The sequence below is a fragment of the Xyrauchen texanus genome, chromosome 5 (genome assembly GCF_025860055.1).
Source record: "Xyrauchen texanus isolate HMW12.3.18 chromosome 5, RBS_HiC_50CHRs, whole genome shotgun sequence".
NCBI classification, from domain to species: Eukaryota; Metazoa; Chordata; class Actinopteri; order Cypriniformes; family Catostomidae; genus Xyrauchen; species Xyrauchen texanus.
The window spans coordinates 14,706,025-14,725,996 of record NC_068280.1 but is presented as its reverse complement, the minus strand read 5'-3'; the positions used below and the strand labels follow the sequence as shown (position 1 = coordinate 14,725,996).

At 44.1% G+C, this 19,972-nt stretch overlaps 1 protein-coding gene across 2 annotated transcripts in view; it reads left to right on the top strand.

Annotated features, from left to right (window-relative positions):
- The window catches only part of tenm3 (teneurin transmembrane protein 3), a 366,934-nt gene that overhangs the window by 148,482 nt on the left and 198,480 nt on the right, over positions 1-19,972 (top strand). Inside the window, exon 1 of one of the 2 annotated variants that reach the window (XM_052126901.1) lies at positions 12,377-12,765. The exons of the other annotated variant lie outside the window; for it this stretch is intronic. The gene's annotated coding sequence lies outside the window, so the exon portion shown is untranslated. Of the gene's footprint in view, positions 1-12,376; positions 12,766-19,972 lie in introns of those variants that run through there. 2 annotated transcript variants of the gene reach the window in all.

Below are 19,972 nucleotides of genomic sequence, written 5' to 3'. Positions count from 1 at the left end.
CCCCGCTAAGGGAAGTGGGCATCCGCATACTCAACTACCTCGACGACTGGCTCATCCTGGCTCATTACTATGCGCCCACAGGTACCGTCTAAGGCTTAAGGTCAACTGGGAAAAGAATAAGCTTGTCCCGGTTCAGAGCATCTCTTTTCTCGGCATGGAGTTAGACTCATTCTCAATGACAGCGCGTCTCACCAACGAGCACCCTCAGTCAGTGCTCAGGTGCCTCGCTTTCTTCGAGCCTGGCACGGCGGTTCCTCAAAAAACAATTCCTTCTGTATATGGCAACCTCGGCCGTGGTTGCGCTGCTCAGGTTGATGCATATGAGACCTCTTCAGCACTAGCTACAGACTCGAATCCCGAGATGGGCATGGCACCGCGGCACATACCGTGTGATAATCACCCCCTCCTGCCATCAGACTTTCAATCCTTGGACAGAACTCTGCTTTCTGCAGACCTGAGTCCCCTTGCAGCAGGTGTCCAGACATGTCGCGGTCACGACAGACGCCTCTCAACAGGGTTGGGGTGACAAGTGCAACGGGAGTGCTGCTGCTGGCTCCTGGACAGGACCCCGGCTGTGTTGGCAGATGAACTGCCTAGAGTTACTGGCTGTATCTCTTGCCCTGCGGAGGTTTCTCCCGCTAATTCGGGGCAAGTACGTCTTGATCCGTTCAGACAGTACTGCAACGATAGCGTACATAAATTGCCAAGGCGGCATGCGATCTCGTCATATGTCACAACTCACCCACCATCTCCTCCTTTGGAGTTGGTCGCAACTCAGGTCGCTGCATGCCACTCACATCCCTGGCAACCGCAACATAACAGCAGACACGCTGTCGCGACATGTTTCACCCAGTGGAGTGGAGGCTCCACCCCCAGGTGGTCCAGCTGATTTGGGACCGATTCGGCATGGCACAGATAGATTCCTTTGCCTTCCAGGACAACTCCCACGGCCCGCTCTGGTTCTGCCTGACAGAAGCTCCTCTCAGGACATAGCTGCCCCAGTGAGCCTCCTTGCACTGGTTCTGTGCAAGATCAGGAATAACGAGGAAAAGATCACCTTGGTGGCTCCTTATTGGCCCACCCGGACCAGGTTCTCGGATCTTACACTCCACGCGACAGTACCTCCCTGGAAAATTCCCCTGAGGAAGGATCTTCTTTCTCAGGGACTGGGCACCCTCTGGCACCCACGCCCAGACCTCTGGAACCTCCACGTCTGGCCCCTGGACGGGACGTGGAAGATCTAAGTGATCCACCACCATGTAGTACGTAGACACGATCAACCAAGCCAGAGCTCCCTCCACCAGGCAACTTTACGCCTTAAAGTGGCACTCATTCGGGGATTGGTGTTCTTCCCGAGCCAAAAACCCACAGAGATGCGCAGTTCGGTCAGTGCTTTCATTCCTGCAGGAGAGGCAGGAGGGGAGGCTGTCCCCCTCCACCTTGAAGGTGTATATAGCTGCTATCGCGGCCTTGGGTAAGCACGACTTAATTATCAGGTTCCTTAGAGGCACCCGGAGACTGAACCCTCCCGGCCAAGCCTGTTCCCATCCTGGGATCTCTCAGTGGTCCTCACGGGCCTTCAGAGACCCCCCTTCGAGCCAGTAGAACTCGGTAATGCGGAACAGCCGACCAGGTGTTCCGCTTGCACACAGTGCCCTACACCAAGTTGATCCAGTGTGCCTTCTCTCCCAGGTTGGCCACTAAGCATCGCTTCCTGGATGTACTCCTCCCTAGCCTTCTGACCTGCAAATTCAGCTGAGAAATTTGCATCCAGACCCACTACAAGTCACAGGTGCTCTGTACTGGGGTAGGGTCCACGGCTTAGTTCCCTCCTCAGGCAACTCCCTGTGATGTATTTTCCACGGTACGGTCCCCCTATTGGCTGACCCACGTCTCCCTTGGGCAGTCCCACTGCTCCCGGTCGCTGCGCTTGTAGAGCTCCCCCCTCATTAGGCAGGACCTACCACCGCACCGCTCCAACGTATGGCTTCACAACACTTGTGGTGTATTTACCACATGTTACCTCCCCCTAGCCTGGGCAGGATGTGGCCTCCTCAGGGTCTTTTCCCCCTTAAAGAATATAACTGGGAAAGACCGCCTTCACCGTTGCATTTCATAGCGCTAAGATATCCCCAGCCGCGTCACACTCTATGCGAGAGACATAGAGAGAGAAAAGGCTGCTGCTGCCGAGCTTGCTCCCATACTAGTCATGTAGCACCTGTTCCCCCCTCAAGGGTGCTGGGAACCTACGGTCTGTATATGACATCCCTTTTTTCTGGGCATTGGGGAGGTTACGTGCAGCCAATACAGTTGCCTCTAGCATGCAGCAGCCTGCTTGCACCTGTCTCAGCAGTTCATGTAACACCGACTAGTGCATGGCGTTTTTGAATGGGACCCCTTGTGTCACTTCATTCGACACAATGTCAAGTGAGTGACAGAAGGGGGAATGTCATGGTTACTGTCGGAACCTCCGTTCCCTGAGGGAGGGAACAAGACATTGTGTCCCTCCTGCCATAGCACTAGACCTACCACTGTAACCGGCCATGCCTTATTCTCAGCTCCTCGGTGCAAAAACCTGACTTAGTAAGGTCATAAAAATGCATTTGTGCATGGAACTACTTTATTACACGGCGGATCAGAATCTGCCATTGCTGGCTCAAACCAAATTATGCATCCAAGCCTCCATTAGTAATGCTTCCCTTTATACCCGTATGTCTGGGGGCGGGACATGGACATTCTGTCTGCCAATTTCACATTGGCCTTTTCTCAAGTTCAGAGGTATGCAAGGCTCCCAAGGAAGACCCCTTGTGTCACTTCATTCGACACAACGTCTCGTAGTAACCTCCTTTCCTGAAGGAGGAAGGAGGTTACTACAGTAAACATGACGTATTTAACTCATTTAAGAAAACGCTTAGACTTAAACATAAATTAGTCCTTTTATTACTTTCTACTTTAAAAGAAACTACAAGCTTTTTTTCTCTCTTCCAAATACATGTTTTCAATGTTTATTGTGCACACCTCCCACTTTTTTACATGGCAAACTCGTAAAATTGGCTCTCTGTGACGCTTTCTGCAACTCTTGTCATGTGGAGGAAAATGCAGCGCTTGATGCTGGGTTCAGCCTCCAGAAACAAATTAAAACTGTCACGAGAAGTCGTCTGTCCTAGAAAAAGACGCAAAATCTAATGACAATTGCCTCAGCATCAATCTCCCTTGATGCATTTATGCACAGGTGAGCACCCACTTTAAGTCGATGCGGATGTGTTTTGTTTTTAATCGTATTTGTTTTTGTAATATTGTATTGTTCATATTTTAGTGGCGTCTGCTCTCACTGCGAGGGCAAAAACATACATTTGCTTTGTGTGGTGTCTCTGTTTTTTATCTTTTCTCTTAATAAATTAATAAATGCATAATCTGCTATATGCTCGTCCATGTAAGTTAAAAATGAAAATGTGAACAAAAATAAAAGCTATTAAATGTCTTATTATCATTAAAATATGAAAATTATAATGAGTATGGGTAATAATAGATTATGATGGAATTTTACGACCCTGTCCGTCTAAATGACGGACGATAAGAAAGTTTTTGCGTAGCCGAATTTCAAACATTACAAGTAAACACGCTACTAAGATGGACAGAAAACATGGACAAGTTCTTGAGAAGGATAAATATTGACGATGCTTAGCCTATGTGGGATATTGGTGTGCCATATAATTTTTTAGTCGTAAAAAGTGTGCCATTGCACTGGCTCAGGAGACCTGGCTGGAGTCACTCAGCACACCCTGAATTCGAACTCATGACTCCAGGGCTGGTAGTCAGCATCAATACTTGCTGAGCTACCCAGGCCCCTACCAGAAAAGTTACTGAATAGATTAATATTAAATAATTTCTCAGGAGGATCACATCAGATATTCCTAAATATTTCCTATATAATTAAGAGCCTGATGAAATTAAAACAATATATTTTATGGAGTAGGGAACACATTTTTCACTAGACACACAGTCGTAACTCAGTAAAGTAGTTTAATCATGGGTACAGTCATAATGTTATAACTTAAATTAGCACCTTTTTAGAAAAAAACACTATATATATTGTTTTAAACACAAAAAACTAAAAGTATATATATATATATATATATATATATATATATATATATATATATATATATATATATATATACAACAGTTGGTTCTGGTCCTTTGGACGAGAGACGTTCCATGAGCACTGATGGTCTGACACACACCGTGAAGACTTCACGTGAAGTGTATCACTCCGCTTGTGTTTATGCCGTTCTAAACTAATGTGTAAGAGTAATGCATGGGTTAAGAGTTACTGTATAAGTGTCTCTTTCATGTATGTTTTATTGTATATGTTGACATTACTTATTTTAGCCAGCTGGTGGTGGCAAAAGATCATTTTTGTGTGCAATATGAGCCAGTTATTGACGTGAAGTGAATCCATCAGTCACTGTTTACATACAACAGTGCTCCGTGATCGCTCGTATTACTACTACATGACTACAGCTAGAAAATAGCTTTAAACAGCTTTAAATGAACAACTTCAGCATTACGGCTCATCACAGCTGAGAGACACAACAGACAGATTAATTACAAAACTCAAGCCTCTTACCTCTTATTAGAGAAAAAGTACTGTTCAAAATGGAAGAGGACATTCTATAGTGAAAGACTTGCGCACTGGCTACCGCTATTTTTCCACTGTAAAAGCTGATCTCTAGAAAGCTGACATCATCTCTGCTTGGGTGTGGCAACAGGTGATTACACACTCTCCATCTCTCTCTCTCTCTCTTACTCACAAAAACACACACACTCACATCCATCCTTGTTTATTCAATAACTTGATAGAAACAGCACAAGTGTTATGAATAGAGGAAGAGGCAAACGGGAGGTGTGGATCCAAATGCAGAACTTTATTAAAGGCAACTAAAAATAACACAAAAACACAGGAACAAAAGAAAACATCCACGATGGGAAAACAGAGACTAAACATTGACGGAACATGGAGACATCTACGAAGAGCACAGGAACCTCGAACTAGTGAGTAAAAACCAGAAACATGGGCAGGAAACCAGGAACTAACACATACAACGATCGACAAACAAACAGAGGAAAGGCTGGGTTTAAATGCACAAAGGAACAAACAAGGGAATGAGGGACACCTGGAGGAAACAATCAAGGGAACACCAATCATAAAAATGAACAAAAGACTACAAAAAACCAAACAGGAAACAGGAACTAAACTAAACTTCAACGTAAAAGCACAAAAAAATAAATAAAAGACAACAGTGAACATGACAACTACAAAAGGACTACAAAAAACCAAACAGGAAACAGGAACTAAACTAAACTTCAACATAAAAGCACAAAAAAAAACAAAAGACAACAATGAACATGACAGAATCCCCCCTCAAAGGATCGGATTCCAGACGATCCTAAAACAAAAACAAAAGACAAAAACCCACAAAAACAACATGAGGGCACCAGGGGCAAACAGACAGTCCAAGTGGGCACAAGGGGCAGACAGACAGACCAGGGGGGCACAATGGGCAGACAGACTGTCCAAGGGGCAGGAGGGCAGTCCAGGGAGGCACAGAGGGCAGGCAGGAAGTCCCAGGGGCAGGGACAGGTTTAGGAGGCCAGGAAGGTGGCCACACGGCAAGGACCGATCTGGGTGGCCTGGGAGTGGCCACTGGGGAAGCGGGTGGAGCCGAGTGATGCGGGGCCAAGGAGGGCTTCTGAGGCGGAGCAATCGAAGACTTGGGTGGCGGCGCCAAAGGAGGTGTAGGCAGGGCCGCAGGAGACCCTGGGGGTGGAGCCGAGGGAGGCTCAGAAGGCGGAGCTGAGGGAGGCTTCAGAGGCGGAGCGGAGGGAGCTACTGGAGGCGGAGTCGGGAAAGGCTCAGGAGGCAGAGGCGAAGGGGGCGATGGCGAAGGAGGCTCAGAAGGCGGGGCTGAGAGAGGCTTCGGAGGCGGAGTCGGAAGGGGCTCAGGAGGCGGAGCTGAGGGAGGCTCAGGAGGCAGAGCGGAGGGAGGCTCTGGAGGCTCAAGCGGCAGAGCCGAGGGAGGCTCAGGAGGCGGAGTGGAGGGAGGCTCGGGAACTGGAGCTGAGGGAGGTGGCGCCGTAGGATGCTCTAGAGGCGGAGACCTGGAGGACTCTGGAGGTGGAGCTGAGGGAGGCTCAGGAGGCGGAGCCGAGGAAGGTGGCGCCATGGGAGGTTTCCGAGGCAAAGACCTGGTAGGCCCTGGAGTCTCTGGGGGCAGAGCCATAGGAGGCTCTGGAGGCGGAGCCGAAGGAGGCTCGGGGAGAAGAGCCGTAGGATGCTCTGGAGGCGGAGCCCTAGAAGGCTCTGGAGTCTCTGGGAGCAGAGCCGTAGGAGGCTCGGGAGGCGGAGCCGTAGGAGGCTCAGGAGGCGGAGCTGAAGGAAACTCGGGGAGAAGAGCCATAGGATGCTCTGGAGGTGGAGCCCTAGAAGGCTCTGGAGTCTCTGGGAGCAGAGCCGTAGGAGGCTCTGGAGGCGGAGCCGAAGGAGGCTCAGGGAGAAGAGCCGTAGGATGCTCTGGAGGCGGAGCCCTAGAAGGCTTGAGTGACTTGAGGGGTGGAGCCCTGGGAGGCTCGGGAGACTTGAGAGGTGGAGCCCTAGAAGACTCGAGAGGCTTGAGGGCAGAGCCCTGGAAGACTCGAGTGACTTGAGGGGCAGAGCCCTGGAAGGCTCGAGAGGCGGAGCCCTGGAAGGCTCAAGAGGCGGAGCCCTGGAAGGCTCAAGAGGCGGAGCCCTGGAAGGCTCGAGAGGCTTGAGGGGCAGAGCCCCGGAAGACTCGAGTGACATGAGGGGCGGAGCCCTGGGAGGCTCGGGAGGCGGAGCCCTGGAAGGCTCGAGAGGTGGAGCCCTGGAAGGCTCGAGAGGCGGAGCCCTGGAAGGCTCGAGAGGCTCGAGGGGCGGAGCCCTGGAAGGCTCGAGACGCTTGAGGGGCGGAGCCCTGGGAGGCTCGGGAGGCTGAGCCCTGGAAGGCTCGAGAGGCGGAGCCCTGGAAGGCTCGAGAGGCTCGAGAGGCGGAGCCCTGGAAGGCTCGAGAGGCTCGAGGGGCGGAGCCCTGGAAGGCTCGAGAGGCTCGAGGGGCGGAGCCCTGGAAGGCTCGAGACGCTTGAGGGGCGGAGCCCTGGAAGGCTCGAGAGGCTTGAGAGGCGGAGCCCTAGGAGGCTCGGGAGGAGGAGCCCTGGGAGGCTCGAGAGGAGGAGCCCTGGAAGGCTTAAGAGACTTGAGAGGCGGCGCCCTGGGTGGCTCGGGAGCCGGAGCCCTGGGAGGCTCGAGAGACTTGAGAGGCGGAGCCCTGGGAGGCTTGAGGGGCACTGGCTCTTGGACGGGCACGACCACTGGTGCTGGCTCTTGGACGGTCATGGCTACTGGCGCTGGCTCAGGGACGGTCGAGGCTACAGGCGCTGGCTCAGGGACGGTCGAGGCTACAGGCGCTGGCTCAGGGACGGTCGAGGCTACAGGCGCTGGCTCAGGGACGGTCGAGGCTACAGGTGCTGGCTCACTGACTGCTGAGGCGACAGGCGCTGGCTCACTGACTGCTGAGGCGACAGGCGCTGGCTCACTGACTGCTGAGGCGACAGGCACTGGCTCACTGACGACTGAGGCGACAGTCACTGACTCACTGACATCGGGGGCTAATGGCTCTGGCTGGTTGACCGTGGGTGACGAGGGCTCTGGCTCACTGACCGTGGCTGACGAGGGCTCAGGCTCGCTGGCCGGGGCAGGCGTGGCCTCTGGCTCGCTGGCTGGGGCAGGCGTGGACCGGGAGGTAGAAGCCCGTCTTCTCTTCCTCCTCCGGGCAGACGAAGTAGACTGTGTGGGTTCTGGGAAAGCGACTGGCGCGGGGGTTTGCTCGCTGACAGGTGGGGCTGGCGCGACAGAGAGCGACAGGGACGGCTGAAGAGTCTCCACTGTGGATGGTGAGGTAGGGTCCTCCTCAGCAACGCCCACAGTGAATGGTGAGCCGCACACCAGTAAGGTCGCCTCTATGAAGTCTTGGAGCGTCCAGTCGCGCGTCGCCGGTGGCAACCGCTCCTTGAGCGAACTACTTAGATTGCCCCTCAAGAAGACCACCTGGGCTGAGTCCGGGAAGTCCGAGACGTTCGCCAGCTCAAGGAAGTCATGAATGTGGTCTTCTACCGGTCGGTCCTCCTGCTTTAAACAGAGCAGCTGATAGTTGGCTCGTTGAACCGCTGGATCCATTGTGGTCGATCGTTCTGTTATGAATAGAGGAAGAGGCAAACGGGAGGTGTGGATCCAAATGCGGAACTTTATTAAAGGCAACTAAAAATAACACAAAAACACAGGAACAAAAGAAAACATCCACGATGGGAAAACAGAGACTAAACATTGACGGAACATGGAGACATGGAGCACAGGAACCTCGAACGAGTGAGTAAAAACCAGAAACATGGGCAGGAAACCAGGAACTAACACATACAACGATCGACAAACAAACACAGGAAAGGCAGGGTTTAAATACACAAAGGAACAAACAAGGGAATGAGGGACACCTGGAGGAAACAATCAAGGGAACACCAATCATAAAAATGAACTACAAAGGACTACAAAAAACCAAACAGGAAACAGGAACTAAACTAAACTTCAACATAAAAGCACAAAAAAAACAAAAGACAACAATGAACATGACAACAAGCTGTGATACTATTTCTGAAGTGACATATTTTCATTATTAACGGAGGCTTGGACGCATCATTTGGTTTGAACCAGCAGATTCTGATCCGCCGTGTAATAAAGTAGTTCCATACACAAATGCATTTTTATGACCTTTCTCAGTTTTTCCTAATTTTTTTAAATGTACTTGTTCATTCAACTGTTGTATAAGCAATATCACACTTGCAATCATGTTATATGGCCCAAAATCAGCACTGCTGTGATTACCCATGGCACTTGGCCTGCGGCCGAATCTCAGCAGTGCTGATGTAGGGCCATATTGCACTCTTGCTTGTGTGATATATATATATACATTTAGCTTAATCTCTACTACTTATAACATGACACAAGATGTTCATTAAATGCATGTTTGCATAGGATGTTTGTGTTCTTGAGCCACTAATAAGTGTACCTGCAGATGAGGTTGATTGCAAAATGTTCAATGCTATGGAAATACAAAGTAAAAGAAACAATATATTAATTTTCTAGTGCTACTTTTTGTAGTCTCTTCAGTGTTTTACTCGTATGCCACAATAATGTAATGTCTTTGAATTACCTTAATTTTGGGGGTTTTATCAAATATTGCTATGCATTATGCATGTTTTTTTCCCCCTTTTCTAAGTGGATGAAGCTATAAATAATATTAAGAATAATTTGGTTTGTGTGGTGTATAGAAGAAAGAAAGACCCAGAGAGAGAGAGAGATGATTTATGTAGTAGAAAGTTCACGAAGTGCATATGCGTGTGGCTTGTTTGTGCTGGGGCTTAAGAGTGTTGGCCGGTGCTGTATTTACAAGGGGCAGCCAGGGCTGGCATGGTGTGAGCAAACAGCCTTCTCTTTTCCACTGCCTCCTCTGTGGGAGCATCAGTGGGAATATGAGAATGAGGTAGGGAAAGTGAATAAGGAAGATAATGTAATTGAGAAGCATGACTTGCATTAGCATACACACCTGTCGCCATTCCTCGGCGACTCCCCATCATCTGTCAGTCATTCCCCGGTTTTCTTCATCGGCCGTGTCAATCTCCCCCTCTGCTGTTACGAAGCACTGTCACCACGGAGTGGACTGTTTACCTCATTACACAACTTCTCGGGGATGGTAAACATCTGGCACCCGCAGGCAAGCAAATAGGAATAAAAATGGAATGTTAAGTGCAGTACCTGGGGACAGAAGAGAGGAGACAACACCCCGGGTGGATTAGCAGACGGTAGGATTTGCTTCTCTGCTGTGACTGGCCCTCACACTTCACTGACTGATGGATATACTCGTCCGCTCACTGCTACTATGCTTAATTTGCAACCTAATGATCCAATGGCCAGCTCCGCTTACCAGCACATACATAAACTCTGCACCACTAAAGTGAAGCTTAGTGGAGCATGTCTGTATTCAACAACATAGTCACTGTGAATGTTTTTATGACATGTAGCAACTGCACGTACACTCCTATACAGCCGAGTGTGCATTTTCCTTAGAGCTTTGAACAACAATAGAAAGAACATTTTTGATTTTCACTTTTTTTTGTTCTCACCCAGCAAGTGAGTGCAGTCTGTATTGTAATGCAAAAACAAGCTGAGCAGAGATGCATGCTATAAATATAATTTGAAAAAAAGCAAAGCAAATAACACGTTTCTGTCAAAACCTGCACTGTACTTGTGTGCATGAGGAGGGGTGAGAATGTTTAGAATGTGATTACAGAGATCATTAAACAAAGCTATTGTTGTATCATGCTTGCAGTGATGTATGTCTGCTGCTCTGAGCTCTCTATGTGCACGGCTTTAATTAGTCATTTGTTTTAAGTAGGGATCGATTGCCCTCTTTATATTGTATATTTTTAGGTTACAAACTGGTAATTACAAGGGTATTATGCTATAAATGTGGTTTGTGAGGACATTTCTAGTATCCCATAATTTGAATAGCTTAAATAACATATTAAAAGGTTTTTGTGAGGGTTAGGTTTAGGGGTTGTGTTAGGTTTAGGGGATATAATCTATAGTTTGTACAGTATAAAAATCATTATGTCTATGGAAAGTCCTCATAATATTAGATAGACCAACATATGTGTGTGTGCGTGCACATCTGTACATGTGTATTTTTCCTCATATGTGTACATGAATTCTAATCTAGACTAGGATCATTGAACGTGTGTAATGTTTTTAGACTGTTAGCACAAGCACACAAACACACACACATACACAAACACATGGATAAATGCAAGTGCATGCACTCAAGTACATTCGGAACCTTCAATCTGCATATTTACACACAGAACATTTGATAATCCGTTTGATCAGATAAACGTATAACATACCCACAGATGTGTGAGTGCCTGAGAGAATGTAAAGGTAATGGGCTCAACTGCATATTTAAACTGGCTCTTGCATTTTCACAAATAATATTTAGAGAGATTATGACATCAGTACCACATTCCAGGACCAATATTCCTTGATGTTGCATGCACGCTTCTTCAAATGTAGGTTTGGACGTGTTGAAGTTTTCTAAGAATATTTACTAACCACAGACCAGTCAACTGTAAGCTTGAAGATTTGTTGACTTTAGCAACTGAAATTGGGTGAAAAACTTTGCATGCTACCTTATTTGTACATACAAATATATTTTATTTTATACTAGATTTATATTATAAAATTCTAATTGCATGTGCTGTTTTACAATAGTAAAATATTTTCACACATAATGTTAGTATTGCTAAACAGCATATACATGAAGAAACAAAGAATCATTTATATTAGGCCAGAGAACAGAAACATCACAAGCTGGCTTTGATTTAAGAGTCAGAAGTTATTTGAATACATAACGAATAAAAATGAAATTGAAAAATTATATATATAAACATATATAATATAATATAATACATTTACAAAAAGTTATTTGTAAAAATAAAAAATAAAAACATTGCGCCATGCGTGTCCGACATAGACGCGGCTAAAATGCTCACAGGGGATGATCATATAGTAACACATTTGTGCACAAATATGTTCTGTTCACACCAGACCCACTCCCAGCCATGCTTCTAAATCAAACAAAATAGCCCACAAACTTTCTCGTATGCTTTTCATTATGTGCCACACGCCTCTAAACCACTGCTGTTTCAAAGTTTTTAGTGTTCTGGTCTGGTTTTGCATGTTTTCTTCAATTCTGCACCATTTTAACAGGGCTAAGAGTGTATTTTTGGGTAGTTAGGATTATGCTTGCAATAATTACAATTAGAAGCTGTGCTGTGAGTGGTGTGCATAATGCAGGTGGCTTGCACATAGGCTTATATCTGGAATTGCAAAGTACCTTTGTGTGTGGAAAAATTTTAAAACTGGATTGTAGTTATTACTAGTTTGAATAGATTGGATGAGAGACTTTCTGAAAGAACAATAGGACTGAAACTTTAGAAGGAGAGAAATGTGTGTGTGTGTGGGAGGTGGCAAGAGAAGGAACCATTCTCTCTGCTTTTGGCTTCCAAATGGTTAATGCAGCCCTGAAGCCCCTCCCATTCCCCCTCACCTCTGCTGTCTCCGCCTCCGGGGTATCAGATTGACAGAGGCTCAGCCAATAGCGTTTGCTGGGACGAGCCATGCGTGACGGGGGCTCCGTCGACTGCTGCAAACTTCCCAGTGCATCAGCAGCCTCTGCGATCTGCACAGCCTGCATGGAGCAAGAGTGAAAGGGAGAGAGAGAGAGAGTGAGAGACAGAGAGCAACAGAGCGGAGTTTTAGTAAGAGAGATGATGCTTTTTTTAACCACTCTGTGAACAGTTACGACAAAACTAGTCCGTCTGCTCTACTGGCATCCTCCGTTTTGCATCTCTTTTTTGTTCTTGTTTTTGCGCGTTGAGTTTTTGCTCTCCAGTGGAAACATCGGAACGCAGATTTTATACGTGCCGTGTGCAGGTCTGGCTGCCGTGCGTGTGCGTGTGTGTGAGGAATGGGAAGAGGACGTTAAGTATTCTGAGCTGAGTCTTGATGACCCTCTACAGCCCTGGAGTGGGGGGTTCATTTTAACCCTTCAGGTCATCGCTGGAGGAGCCCTGACCAAGGTAACATTTGAACACCTCCCCCTCTTCTCCCCCTTAAAGCATGTATAGATTGAACCGTTCCTCTGCCCGATCCCTCTCGCGCTCTCCTCCCCTTTGCTCTGGATTATTTTCTCCTTCCATGCATTTACTTTTTATCTTCTGGGTCTAAATATGTATACATAAGTGCAGGGCCACCCACGCTGAAGTTTGGATATCTTTTACTGGTTAATTAATATAATGATGACATGTCCTGCGTAGCAATCCTTAAATTTGAATTGATGTAGTCAGAAAATTAGCTTGTTTGAATTAGAAAAACTAACACTCAAACACTCTATTTTATTTTATTTATGTATTTATTTATTTTTTTGCATGTTTGCTTATTTACAGGGTTTATAAATGACTCTATTTAACAGGCTTCCATTTAATAGGATGCTACAGGTTTTCTGCGGCATTTCTGAAATTCACTACATTCTCTCTGAGCCACCAAAACACTCTGAGGATTGGCTTCAGAAAACACGTTTAATTCATTTACTATTTTCGAGGATGTTTTTTCCCCTTCTATTTTTATATTTTCTGCTTTGAGGGAACAGATTGAGTTCTGGCTGGTGCGACTGCCGCGTGTTACTGCAATAGACATTTACAGTGCAGCTAATTGAAAACAGCTTCAGCGTGGAATTTCTCGCACGCTCTGCTACCTTTTCAATTGAACCGCTCATTCTGTACGCTCGCCTGGCCCATTTGATGGATGGCAATGGATCTTATATCTGCACCCCTTTGAAAAGTGTCACAAAAGCTTTAATCAATGTGTTGATATGCGCAGGATAGTCATTTAGCTATTGAAGCTTGAGAGAGTTGAGTGTCACTACTGTTCATTTGTTTTCATTATTATTTATTATTCCATTTTTTTGTGGAATTAATGTAGAGCTGTGTTGCAAATCAGTTTAGAAGTGTGTGAGAGCATGTTTGCTTGCGCATGTCTTCACTGGGGTCCGCTGTGGCTGAAGTTCTCCATCCACGCATACTTTTTATAACATCAAATGATTTTCAGTTGTGGAGCAGAACCAAACAGAATGGGGAATAAGGAGGGAAAAAGTGATCCGCTGTGTGTGTATGGAATGCGGCGCAGAGCCTCTGACCCAGCGCTATGAGGAATAAGCTGTCAGTATGGCTATTGAGTCGGGAGCCATGTGCGGAGGTGTTTAATGTCCCTTTTGCAGCAGGCCATAGTGTATGGTTCCACTTTAAACCCTGTATCACACTCGTGTTTGATTTATGACCGCGCTCATCTCCTCTGATTCCGATTTCGGAGCAAATAGAAACTAATGGTTTTATTTTTTTATTTTTTTTTAAGAGGAAAAAATAGAAGAAAAAAAATTAATAAATGGAAAAAGACAGCTTCCCTTTCTGTACCCCACATGCTCACTTTGTCTCCCTATTTCTCTTTCTGTCTCCTCCAAATGGGGAGAGATCTCCTAGCAACCAGCTCCTAGCTTTGTGTGATATATGTTCAGTGTGTGCAGTAATCTTGCTGATGGAGTGCATTACTGGAGATGGTGCTATTACTCAAAAAATAAAAGTTTCAATTACCTTTGATACCAGCCAGTAATGTAGGCTGATTTACTGTGCTGTAAAACGAGTCACATTTTCGTATCCATATATTTTTTTTCCTTTTTTTTTTTTTTGATAACACGATGATGAAGGAGGGTGTTTTGGACAGCCAAGGTGGAGAAGCGAATGGGGTCATTGGGAACCCGTTTGAGCGAGCTCACATCTCTCGGTTGCTCATTTACCGAGCCTCATATTTAATTCATGCGGTAAAAAATTGGTTTGGGTCGAGGTCGTGCATGTGCTGGTTTAAATGGAAAAGTGAAAAAGTGAGAGAAAATGTTGCGGGTTTACGGCCCAGGCATCTCCGCCCCTCTGCATCTCATCATTGGTTAGAGCTGTCTTTGAAATTTATTGAAAAGCACGTTTCTCTCATTAAACAGGAAAAAATTAACTGAACGGCAACATTGTGGGATGTAAGTGAAAGAGTAAGAGTGAGAGGCATTTTTCTCATCGTTTCTTCTTTCGCTTGCAGAATAATGCACTCTTTTTTTCTTTTGACTATTTGCTAAATTAATATCTCTTAGAACTGTCAGTTTGATCTTTCTTATCATTTTCCTCTTGCTCATTATCCACCTGTGAGAAACAATAGAAGCTGAAAGGCAGACTTGGAAATAGGAAATAGAAAACAGAGTGAGTGAAAGAGATATGTAGTAAAAGATTCTCTGGCAAAGGAAGCGATAAAGCACCATTAACAAAGAGACTGACTGAAATGTATAGAGTGTGATAAATGAAGAACAAGAAGAACTAAAGAGAGAGAGAGAGAGAGAGAGAGAGAGAGAGAGTGCCGAAGAGGGATGAGGTGTGTGTGGAATAAGTGGGTCTTATCTAGATGGGTGTGCAGATGGGTAGGATCTCCGTTGTTTTGTCTGGAGGTGGGGACATCTAGAAGTAGTCAGGCCTACTAATGGACAGGAGAGAAGCTGGGGCTCTAGCCACTGTAAATCCTGATAACATCCCAGACAATATTGATCTGTTTTATTTTCTCATCACAACTCTTGTTTTATTACAGCCCCAGCTCTCTGATAGAAGAGGCAGTCAACACACACACACACACACACACACACACACACACACACACACACACACACACACACACACACACACACACACTCTCTCTCTCTCTCTCTCTCTCTCTCTCTCTCTCTTTAACAGACAAGCTAAAGGAGGCACATTCCAACGTAAGGGCTCCCAGAAATAAATTCATGACAACTACAGCTCAAATTTTCATTTGCTCAAATGTTTTTTCTGAGCTTTGGGGGTTTTCTTTCAAATTAAAGTCAGTTTAATGTGACTGATTTAAAAAAAAAATAATAATGATAGATTAAAATCCTTGAACACACGTTTTATACAGTAAATGTTGGTTGGTGTTGGTTACATTAGTTTTTAAAAGTTATTATTTTTAAATACATTTACATAATTTTAGTTTTTATATAATTTGTTTTGTTTGTTTTGATGTCTTTGCCCTTTTTTTGCAAAATGCATATGGTAAATAAGATGCTATGAAGATAATATTTCTATTTGTGTTGTTTTTCCACATGGTTTAAAGTCTTTCTAAGTTTATTTCCTGAAAAAAAAATATTAATAGAGATTAAGAAATGTATTCCTTTATATCTTGAAATGTTAAACTTGAAAAATATCAGCAAAACTCAACATTAAGTTTTTTTAATTAGTTATTATTATTTTCTTTTCCCCCCAAATTAAATGATGGTGACTTTATTTGAATGTGTGTACAGTAGTTTTTATTTGGTGAGCTAGAAGTAAATACTGCGCAAATAAATAAATAAAAATAGGAGTTTTGTTTTTTTTTTGGGGGGGGGGGGACACACAGACACAGAATGTATTTAAATGCACACACATTTACAACAGCAAAATATTCTAATAGTTATTTTAAATTAATCCTAATTTAAAATGATATAGATATTAGTTATATTACAAAACTATATTAAAGTTGAATAAAAATATAATAAATATTGTAAATCTCAAGATTATATCAAGAGCAATATTTTGGTGCAATGCAGAACAGCTCTTGCTCACCACTCTAAATATTTTTATGTTTACAATAAGTCACAATTAATGGCACTTAACAATTTTCATTTCAAATACTAGGAAAATACTTTTTTTAATTATAAGGATTATCACATTTATTGTGATAGTGTTAATAGACTTAGTACAATTCTGTAAATTATTATTTATTCATTTTATCTATTGTTTTTAAATAGACAGAAAAAGCCTTGTAGAACACCTTGTAGTGTGCATTTTTTGTCTATTTTCATTTCTCCTACACTGTTCGTGGCAGACCACTGTTTTCTGTATATGAGTGTGCGTGTGTGTGAGACTCCGGTGTGCCGGGTGCTGGACTTTGACAGAGTTATCAGCTTAGTGAAGAAGAGAGGCTTCTAGGCTGCTGGTAATGGCTGCCGTGGGAGAGTGAGAAAGACGATTTGTCAGCGCTGAATGAGGGGTCAGAGAGGTCAGGGTCCAGAGACACAACCATTTGCAACAAATGCCTTTATGCATCCACACAAACGCACACACAAACAAAAATGCTGCTGTTGGTTGGACTCACTATATTAGTCCAATTTCTGTCAGCTTGAACAAAACAACTGCTGAAGTGTGAAAACAAGGATGTACGCTTACACTTTCAAACTTTTTAACCTTCACAAATAAAAAAGACAGAGAAATGGCTGTGTTTGTCATTTTTCTGTTGATTTCTTCCCTGTCAGGGGATGAAGGTGGGCTTGTTCCTCTCTGTGGGAGCTATCTGTTGTAGTTTATCCCTGTCTTTATATTTACTGCCAGCATGCAGAACTGTGTGTGTGTGTGTGTGCATTTCTATTGTACAGTATCAAGCCAACAAGGCTGCCAGCGGTAAAACCTTTATTTTTACTAGATTTGTTTACATAGAGTACATCTTCGTAGGACTTATTCTTCTTATTTGAGCTATTCATAATTTATTTGCTAGCGGCTGCAGTCTCTCTCTGTATACCCTGTAATAAAAACACATACAGGCTGTGTCGGTGCCCCTCAGCAGCGGTGGGAGCTCTAATATAGAGCACCACAAATTGGTTTTTACCGGGGCAACAGCGAGAGGAAAGTCTCTTTGTCAGCAATTCGACACCTCTGTTCGTTTCTACAGGTGATGTGTCCTAACCAGATTATAATGTGTCCATTTTAGCCGTTTATATCCTTTTTCTGTCTCTTCCTCTTGTTTCTCGAACTCTTTCAACACATGCCATGATATATAGCATGGAGAAATGGGAAAAGGGGAAAGAATGGATAAAACTATTCAATGGCTCATCCACCGAACAGCACAGTCATGCATAATAAAGATGAGCCATTGTGGAGCAAGACTAGCGTGTTCAGAGGTTTTTGAATGTGCCTGCTGAAGGCAGTAAAACAGATTCCAAATGAGATTACACTGACATGGAAGAGGAGAGACAACATTTCATAAGCATTCGAGCTACAGTTAAATGACTGTGGCCACACATCATTGTCCTCGCCGTTTCACGCTCTCATTAAGGTGATTAAATGGACATTACTGTCAATGGGATGAAAGGAGAATAGGCTTGGTTGAGAGATGAGAACTAGAACATCACGTTGACACTATCTAGGGCACATTTGAGAGGAATAGTGACTCTGGTCTGTCAAGCTTGAAAAAGGACAAACTAACAAAATGAAACCCTTAAAGTAATTGATACAATTTTGTTGAAGATATTCCAAGTCTTCTGAAGCAATATGATCACTTTTTTTTTGATGAACTGAACGGAATTTAAGTCATCATTAACTATAAAAATCTACTTTTTAAAAAAGTGCTCAAATTCAATAGGGTGTCTATGTCAAATAACATCAAACCTCATTGGTTCTTATCGCTTTTCGTGAACAAATGTGTAACATGGCTTCATGACATTGGTCACGGAACACAGTGTGTTAATGAGGTTATATATAGTCATTATGTAAAATAAACCATGTGAATACTTTTTAAAAATATACCTTTTTTGGTCCACAGAAGACAAAGAAAGTCTCTATGGCTTTGTGTGGGTGTGTGTGTTTGTGTGAGTGTGTGTCCATTTATAAGTCCTTGTTGTTGGTTGCAAAAGTCATTGTGGTAGTTTATATGTGACAGTGCTGTGGTGGAAATGTAGATGGTGTACAAAAATCAATATCTCTCTCTCGGTTTTAGTTTTAAGTACTGGCATGACAAATATTTGTACATTCGTATTGCCAAAGCGTTTACAGCTGAGCTGCATACAAATAAAACAGTGAAAACAAATGTACATTTTATAAGAGAAAAAAAAATACTAAATATGCAACGTATACTTGAAAAATATGGTACAAAAGGATAATGTTAAATAATAAAAATGAAGTTACACATAGAGGAAAATAAATATGGAAGAGCCATTGTAAAATATGATGGAGACAGACTCGGGTTAGTTCACTCAATGTTCCTCATTGCTCATTCGGCAGACAGACACATTTTGTGCTGCTATCACACAGCAATTTTGTGTTCTCTTAAAAAGATGGGCAGTCTTTCATTGTTTGTTAAACGGTCAAATGTGCTGTGAATATGCTTAGTTTTGTTGCAAAATCTTTCCCGGATATCTGTGTATTTTGTCCATTCTGAAAGAAAATGCAGCTCTGTTTCGATTTTATTTCGATCACAGTGTGGACACAACCTTTCTTCCTGTGGCAGCCATGTTTTCCTGTGTCTGCCCTTTTCTATAGTGAGGTTGAGTCCCCTGAGTCTGTACCTTGTCAAGGTGGCTCTCTTTTTTCTGTCACTGTGAACAGATAGTCTGCCATGGTGTAATCTCTTTTTAGGGCCAGATAGCACTGCATTTTACTCTGTTTTTGCATTTGAGGTTTCCAATAAGTTATGTAATTTTGTTTTATATGTGCTGTATTTTGGCTGTATCTAATTAGTTTAGCAGTATTGTTCTGATCCAGGTCTCCAGTGTGATGAGGGTTAGTAGATGTTGATGAAGCATCAGGACTAAACTCCTGACCAGCTGAGAGAGGGGATTGGTTTCTTTGCTCAACGTTTGGTATTTTAGGGTTTTATAATGGTATTGAGTGGGGGTCACTGAATTTTAGATGTTTCCAGAATTTGATTACCCATTTTTGTTTTTTTATAATTAGTGGATATTTGTCTAATTCTGCCCAGCATGCATTATTTGTTATTCTACATGCAGGGTCTCAATTGGATGTTTTTTTCCATTTGGTGAATTCTTGGTTTGGATTTGCCCGTGGACCCCACACTTCACTTCCATGTGTGTGTGTGTGTGTGAGGGTGCTCACTGTCCATATATTTCTTAATTTTTTTTACTTTCAACTTAGATCAAAATCGGGAATTAGACATAACATTTTAGGAAATTTGCTCAGGTTATTTAATACATTTATTGGTGGTTTTTCCTGGACGTGGCGGGATGCCGTCCCTTTTGACGGGAGCACCAACTGTTTCGCTACATCACGGAATCTTGTGTATTCCTGCTCATGGTGTGTCTGTGGAGGATGTGCTGCTGGCGGTGGGAAATGAAGTTGAAAATGACAACATTTCTTCAGATTCAAGTATGAATAAAGCAGTAGTGATTTGTGTCAAAGAAGAGAATCTAGTAAATCGTCT